General features: G+C 49.4%; 1 pseudogene; it reads right to left on the bottom strand.

Annotated features, from left to right (window-relative positions):
* Nucleotides 1-3806: 3806 nt before the first annotated feature.
* LOC129716219 (zinc finger protein 271-like) overlaps nt 3807-8634 on the bottom strand; it is a 29573-nt pseudogene continuing 24745 nt past the window's right edge.

Below are 8634 nucleotides of genomic sequence, written 5' to 3'. Positions count from 1 at the left end.
AATAAAGTCTCTTGAAGCAAACCTGCAAAGTCTGGTGTTTTTTGTTTTCCCTTAATTTCCCACGAAATCAATTTCGTCCACAGAATTTGGTGAAGTCGGCAGATCCTAATTGTAACGGGAATTGAACGAATACAAGGGGAAATAAAAGGGAATGATAAAATAGTCCCCACCGATAGAGGGACAGGCGTCTTCCCAGAGAAGGGAGAGCCTCGACAACCTAGCTATCCGGCCGGTGACTCACGCTGCTTTGGGCAGATTTTCTGGCAGTTTCTGAGCTGCCAGCCGACCAGCTCTGAGTGACTGATCTGCCAGCCCACCAGGCCTGAGTGTGTGAGCTGCCAGCCCACCAGGCCCGAGTGACTGAGCTGCCAGCCCAAGAATCCTTTCGGCCCACAATATCCATACTAGCCCTATGGAAACAAATCCCTTCACCCCCCACCACTGGCCACCAATATTGGAATTGGTGGAGAGGTGGAATATTGCATTGGGAGTATTATTGCGACCGGTCTTCCCATGGTACCCAACGGGTTCCACTTAGTCTAGTGCTTTCTCAAAGTCCATGTACCCTACATCCAATGGCTCTCCCTTGTCCATTTTCCTAGTTACATCCACAAAAGAATCCAGAAGATTCCCTCCCCCCACTCTCCCCCCTCCCCCCCTCACTCACTACCTCCCTCCCTCACCCTCCCCCCCCACTCTCCCTTCCGACTCACTACCTCCCCTCACTCACCCCCCCCCCCCCATACCCCATTTTCTCACTCACCCCCTCACAGGGGGAGGGATGTGTGTGGGGGGGGTGGGTCTGGCAGCATCTGCGGAGAAGATAGACACAAAGTACTAGAGGGTGTGAGCTACAGGGAGAGGTTGAGTAGGCTGGGTCTCTAATCCTTGCTGCGCAGGAGCAAGTTGTACAAAATCATGTGAATATGGTACCCAATGGGTCCCACTTCATCTAGTGCTTTCTGAAAGTCCATGTATACTACATCCACTGGCACTTCCTTGTCCATTTTCCTAGTTACATCCTCAAAAGATTCCAGAAGATTAGTCAAGCATGATAGTCAAGCTTCGTAAATCCATGCTGACTCGGACCGATCCTGTTCCTGCTATCCAAATGTGCCGCTATTTAATCTTTTATGATTGACTCCAGCATCTTCCACACCACCAATGTCAGGCTAACTGGTCTATAATTCAGTTTTCTCTCTCCCGCTGTTTGCATCATGGAGGTTGTGGGCCTGGTGCTGAGCCTGGAACGCTGATGATTATGATTACAATTATAATAAGGTCATTCGGCCCATCGAGTCTGTTCCAATCAACACAACTGATCTATCATTCCCTGTCAACCCCATTCTCCATCCTTCTCTCCATAAACCCCGACATCCAAACTAATCAGGAACCTGACAATCTCGGCATGTGGGACTAGCTTCGACAGGCATGGCTGTGTGTTTCTGTGCTGTGGGACTGACAGGGCTCAACAGGGTAGTAGTTTGATGCTTCAGACTGCCGCAACCAATGAGAACTGTTTTCCAGATGCTTCATTAGTTTGTTGTTCTGCACGTCGACCGGGAGGCGATGAAATCGTTCGTTCACACGCAGCTGCCAGAGGAAACAGTGTACATACGGTGATGACAATCGCAATAAATGCAAGATCCAGTTGCAGAACATTGCAAGGCTGTGTTCGAGAAAAATGGGGTAGCACAGACAAGGGGCCAAATGGCCTGTCTTTGGGCAGGGCGACCACCGACGCTGTCCGTGTGGAGTTTGCATGCTGCTCCGCTCCTGTGGTGGACCAGATGTGGGTCGGGGCAGGGGAGGCGAGCTCAGCCTTCCAAGCCTCAATCCGAGCTCATTCTTCCTCCTGCGCATCCTAGCTCCAACGGGCCGAGTGCTGCCAACTTCCACACCAGATCACAACTGAGGGGAAAACACAGTAGAAACCTCTACCAACCCCCCCGAATCCCTCAGGGAATTCTCCTGCCCTGCCAGTGAAATCAAGCCGTCACTCGTGCACGATCAGTTAGCATTATTCTTTTTTTTTAATATATAGAGGAAAGCTGATCAAGTTCAAGTTTGAATTTATTGTCCCATGCACCAATTAAGGAACAGTGATATTGGAGTGACCATACAGCCATACTAAGTAAAAAGCAACAAGACACACAGACACGTAAAATAAAATGTAACGTAAACATCCACCACAGCGGAATCCACATTCCTCACTGTGATGGAAGGTAATAAATTTCAATCATCTTCCTCGTTTGTTCACCCGTGGTCAGGCGATCCTCTGCAAAGGATCACAGGCTCCGTGATGTTAATGTCTCTGCGCCCCTGGCTTGGAAAGGCCGCACCACTCCATGTTGTTAGACCGCAAGGGGGACGGAGATACGACACGGGGAAAAAGCTCATCCCCGTCGAGGTAAGTGACTGAAAAGTTTCCCCCAATTCCCCCCCCCTCCCACATAAAACAAACCAAGAAACACTAAAACATACTTTTAAAACATACTTAAAATAATAAAAACAGTAGAAGGGACAGACAGACTGCTGGCGAGGCAACCAGTGCTGGTGGCACTACCCGGTTGACACTTGATTATTTGGGGGCCTATCTACATTTTTTTTTCCTATCACTTGCCAGAGTTTGTCCAGCCCCCATCTCTCTTTTCCAGCTTCCTCCCCCACCCTCTCCAATCAGTCTGAAGAAGGGTCCCGACTCAAAATGTCATCTGTCCATTCCCTCTGCGGCCTGACCCACTGAGTTCCTCCACCGCTTTAGAGGGAATGGACAGACATGTTTTGAGTCAGGACCCTTCCTCAGATTGGAGAGGGTGGGGGGAGGAAGCTGGAAAAGAGAGATGGGGGCTAGACAAAGACTGACAAATGATAGGTGGACACACATTGCTGGAGTAACTCAGCGGGAAAGGCAGCATCTCTAGAGAGAAAGAATGGGTGACCCATTCCTTCCAGCATTTTTGTGTCTACCTCTCCATGTTGCGGTGTGCCAGCAGGCTGGAGGAGCGGGCAAAGGCCTTGCCACAGAGCAGGTAGGTGAAGGGGCGCTGGCTAGTGTGGACACGCCGGTGCTCAAGGCGGGTGAAGCCCTTACCACAGAACAGTCAGGGGAAGGGATGCTCACACTGTGGGTACGCTGGTGCTGCCACAGGCTGGACATGCGGGTGAAACCCTTGCCACATTCAGCGCGCACAAAGAATTATCCCTGGTGTGTATCCGCTGGTGCTCCTGCAGCTCTCGTGTGAACTTGAAACAAAGGTTAAATCGGAAGTGTCAGTGATGCAGTTGAACAAAGGGGACTTTGAAGGCCTGAGAGGGGAGCTGGCCAAGGTAGACTGGAAAGGGATCCTAGCAGGAATGACGGTGGAACAGCAATGGCAAGAATTTCTGGGCATAATCCGGAAGACGCAGAATCATTTCATTCCAAAAAGGAAGAAAGATTCTAAGGGGAGTAGGAGGCAACCGTGGCTGACAAGTGAAGTTAGGAATAGATTAAAACTAAAAGAAAAGATGTATAACACAGCAAGAGTAGCCGGAAGCCAGCCAGGATTGGGAAACTTTCATAGGACAACAGAAGGAAACAAAACGGGCAATACGGGCTGAAAAGATGAAGTATGAAGGGAAGCTGGAAAGGAATATAAAGAAGGACAGTAAAGGCTTCTTTAGATATGTTAAGGGAAAAAGAGTAGCAAAGTCAAATGTGGGTCCCTTGAAGGCAGACACGGGTGAAATTATTATGGGCAACAAGGAAATGGCAGAAGAATTGAATAGGTGCTTCAGATCTGTCTTCAGTAAGGATGACACAAACAATCCCCCAGATGTACTGGAGGACAGAGGATCTAAGGGGGTAGAGGAACTGAAAGACATTTTCATTAGATGAGAAATAGTATTGGGTAGGCTAATGGGACTGAAGGATGATAAATCCTCTGGGCCTGATGGTCTACATCCCAGGGTCCTCAGGGAGGTGGCTCTTGAAATAGTGGACATATTGGTGATCATTTTCCAATGATCAATAGATTCAGGATCCGATCCTGTGGATTGGAGGATAGCTAATGTTATCTCACTTTTCAAAAAAGGAGCGAGAGAGAAAACTGGGAATTACAGACTAGTTAGCCTGACTTCGGTGGTGGGAAATTATTAACGAGGTAATAACGGGGCATTTGGATAGCAGTAAAAGCATTAGTCCAAATCAATATGGATTTATGAAAGGGAAATCATGCTTGACTAATCTTCTGGAATTTTTTGAGGATGTCACAAGTAAAATGGATGAAGGGGTGCCAGTGGATGTAGTGTATTTAGACTTTCAGAAAGCCTTTGATATGGTCCCGCACGGGAGACTGGTGACTAAAATTAAGGCACATGGTATTGGGGGTAGGGTGTTGACATGGATAGAAAATTGGTTGGCAGACAGGAAGCAAAGAGTAGGAGTGAACGGGTCCTTTCAGAATGGCAGGCAGTGGCGAGTGGAGTGCCGCAAGGCTCGGTGTTGGGGCTGCAACTGTTAACCATATATATTAATGATTTGAAAGAGGGAATTAGGAGCAACACTAGCAAGTTTGCGGATGACACAAAGCTGGGTGGCAGTGTGAACTGTGAAGAGGATGTTAGGAGGTTGCAGGGTGACCTGGACAGGTTGAGTGAGTGGGCAGATGCAGTATAATATAGATAAATGTGAGGTTATCCACTTTGGTGGCAAAAACAAGGGGGCAGATTATTATCTCAATGGGGTTAGGTTAGGTAAGGGGGAGGTGCAGCGAGACCTGGGCATCCTTGTACACCGGTCACTGAAAGTTGGCTTACAGGTACAGCAGGCAGTGAAGAAAGCTAATGGAATGTTGGCCTTCATAACAAGAGGATTTCAGTATAGGAGTAAAGAGGTTCTTCTGCAGTTGCATAGGGCTCTGGTGAGACCACATCTGGAGTATTGTGTAGTTTTGGTCTCCTAATTTGAGGAAGGACATCCTTGTGATTGAGGCAGTGCAGCGTAGATTCACGATATTGATCCCTGGGATGGCAGGACAGTCATATGAGGAAAGATTGAAAAGCCTAGGCTTGTATTCACTGGAGTTTAGAAGGATGAGGGGGATCTTATCGAAACATATAAAATTATAAAATGACTAGACAAGCTAGATGCAGGAAAAATGTTCCCAATGTTGGTCGAGTCCAGAACCAGGGGCCACAGTCTTAGAATAAAGGGGAGGTCATTTGACTGAGGTGAGAAAAACTTTTTCACCCAGGGAGTGGTGAATTTATGGAATTCCCTGCCACTGAGGGCAGTGGAGGCCAAATCACTGGATGGATTTAAGGGAGAGTTAGATAGAGCTCTGGGGCTAGTGTAGTCAAGGGATATGGGGAGAAGGCAGGCACGGGTTATTGATAGGGGACGATCAGCCATGATCACAATGAATGGCAGTGCTGGCTCGAAGGGCCGAATAGCCTCCTCATGCACCTATTTTCTATGTTTCTATGCTTGTCACAGTGGGAGCAGCTGCTCGCCGGCGTGGGTCCGCTGGTGCTGCTGCAACCCCCGCGAGCTGTCAAACGCCTCACCGCAGTACGGGCAGTCGTAGGGCGGGCCACTGGTGTGCACGCGCTGGGGAGACTGGGCGTGGGAGGCCGTGGCAAAGTGCTCCTCACACACCGGGCTGGGGACGGGAAGATCGCTGGAGTGCACATGGCGGTGGGACAACAGCTTGGAGGTGCGGGTGAAGCCCTTGCCGCACTGGGCGCAGGTATAGGGGTACTTGCCGGTGTGGGTGTACTGGTGCTCCACAAGGCTGGTGGAGAGGGTGTAGCTCTTGCCACACTGGGCACAGGTGTAGGGGCGCTCGCCGGTGTGGGTGCGCTGGTGCTCCAGCAGACCGGCGGAGTAGGTGTACCCCTTGCCGCACTGGGCGCAGGTGTAGGGCCGCTCGCTGGTGTGGGTGCGCTGGTGCGACTGCAGGCTGCTGGAGCGGGTGAAGCCCTTGCCGCAGTTGCTGCAGGTGTAGGGCCGCTCCCCGGTGTGCAGGCGCCTGTGCATCTTCAGTTGCCTGGAGAACTTGAAGGCTTTGCCACAGTCGGAGCAGGTGAAGGGCCGCTCACTGCGGTGCACCCGCCGGTGTGACGACAACGTCGACCACTGGGCAAAGGTCTCGCCACAGGTGGAGCAGCCATAGGGCTTCTCGCCCGTGTGCAACCGCTGGTGGACCTTCAGGCTATACGCTACCTTGAAGCTCTCGCCGCAGTCAGAGCAGGTGAAGGGCCTCTCGCTGGAGTGTGTGCGGTTGTGCTGCAGCAGCCTGTCATATCTGGGGAAGTTCTTGCCGCACTCCGAGCATTCGAAGGGGCGTTCTCCCGTGTGCACCCGCCGGTGGACCTCCAGCTTGCATGCGTGCTTCCAGGCCCTGCCACACACATCGCACTCATAACGCTTCTCCTTGTTGAACCCCGTCACGTGATCCTCCATCGAAGCTCAGCCCGCACACGGGAACCCTGGCCGTCCTCAATGGCAGCTCACGTCCCCGTCTCTCCGTTCATAGCAATGGCTCCTAAACCCTACAGGAGGGGAACACATTCAGTCTGATAGGAGGTAGAGGTAAGGAAGTGTATGGAGCGAAAACAGGACAAAGAGAATGGAGTTCAAAGAAAAGGTAGAATAGATCATTGTTAGTTGGGAGAAAGTAACATAGACAATAGGTGCAGGAGTCGGCCATTTGGCCCTTCGAGCCAGCACCACTATTCAATATGATCATGACTGATCATCCACAATCAGTACCCCGGGTGGTTAAGGATACCCTCCCCACATTACCATGTGCTCTGATTTTGCCCATTAATCTCTTATGTGGGACCTTACCAAAAGCTTTCTGAAAGTCCAGGTACACTACATCCACTGGCTCTCTCCCTTGCCCATTTTCCTAGTTACATCCTCAAAAAAATCCAGAAGATTAGTCAAGCATGAATTCCCCTTCGTAAATCCATGCTGACTCGGACCGATCCTGTTACTGCTATCCAAATGTGCTGCTATTTCATCTTTTTGAATTGACTCCGGCATCTTCCCCACCAGCGATGTCAGGCTATCTGGTCTATAATTCCCTGTTTTCTCTCTCCCCCCTTTCTTAAAAAGTGACACGTTGTGTCTACATTCGATTCAATCCAGCATCTGCAGTTATTCCTTAAGCATTCAGCCCATCTACCTCGGGTTGACCTCCACCGCCTTCTGAAGGCAGAGAATTCCACAGATAACCCTACCATAGTCACCCTACCAGACGCAACTAAATTAAAAGTAGCTCTTCCCCCCACCCCCCCCCCAAGGACTCTATTTTGTTGAAGTCCACCCTCCACCACCTCTCAGTTTAAATTCCATTTGGAATATTTTTGGAGGACCAGGAAACCAAGAACCAAGATTCACTACTCTCTGGGTGAAAATGTTTTTCCTCACTCTCCGTTCTAAATGTTCAAACCCTTATTCTTAATTAAGGGCCTGAAGGGCGTGATGGGCCGAAGGGCCCGTTCCCACACTGTGACTATTGTAATGTAAATAAAGTTGAAGGGGGGAGATGTGACGTCAATGCCAGCGCCCCCTTGAGGCCATTCTCTCTGCTGCCCCTGCTGGTGGGAGGGGGAGGGACTATAAAACCCGGAAGTGTTGTGCCTCACTCAGTCTCTGCAAGATGGGGGAAGTGAGAGGGTCACGTCTCTCAGTCTGAGCTGCGAATAACACTGAACACATGTCTACAAAACTGTTAATGCATTTCGTTGTCTCTGTACTGTACACTGACAATGACAATTAAAATTGAATCTGAATCTGAAGTAGGAAAAGCTGGCGAGTGCGCCTGCGCCTCGTGACTGACAACACGTCTCCTTCTAGAAGTTTCTGTTAGTTGTTGGAAATAAACTCTTCTTACAAGATGTCGGATGTGTATTCATTGTGCGAGTGGCGGGAGCCAGTCTCCCGGACGCAGCGAGAGGCAATGAGACAGAACCCTAGAGTTTCCAGGTTTTGAGGTTAAACAGGAAAACGCTAGCACTCTTAATTGATTCTAATGTAAATCATTATGTGGATATTAAAGTTCATCAGCAGACTTTAAATCGAATGCAGAAGAATACTGAAGGAAAATATATGGGAAATGTGTACAAATGTTCTGCTGAATTAAATGAAGCCAAATGTAAATGGCTTTGATGGCACTTTATCTATATTACTAAAAGTAACATCTTAACCACTTCCTGTTTTTCTGTTTCATGATTTTAGAAACAATGCTGCCACTTAAGGCTGATTTTTGGCCATCTTACTCAGAGTCCCCTTCAGCTGCGCAGGACAAGAGGATTTTTCCCATCGATGAAAAATAAGAGTTATTAATGTTTAAAAAATGTTGACATTCTCTCTGCTGCCCTTGCTGGTGGGAGGGGGAGGGATTATAAAACCCGGAAGTGTTGTGCCTCACTCAGTCTCTGCAAGATGGGGGAAGTGAGAGGGTCACGTCTCTCAGTCTGAGCTGCGAATAACACTGAACACATTTCTACAAAACTGTCAGTGTGGTTTTACTGACCTTGAGTACCCTTAATGTGGTTTGAAAATGAAAATATGGTTGGGCTGAAGTGAAAGCACTGCAAATGGTTGGCGGGGGTTTGGGCTGAAGTGAAAGCACTGCAAAT

This window comes from Leucoraja erinacea, unplaced genomic scaffold, assembly GCF_028641065.1.
Source record: "Leucoraja erinacea ecotype New England unplaced genomic scaffold, Leri_hhj_1 Leri_189S, whole genome shotgun sequence".
Classification (NCBI taxonomy): Eukaryota; Metazoa; Chordata; class Chondrichthyes; order Rajiformes; family Rajidae; genus Leucoraja; species Leucoraja erinaceus.
The sequence above is the reverse complement of the archived record's forward strand: the minus strand, read 5'-3'. Positions and strand labels throughout refer to the sequence as shown.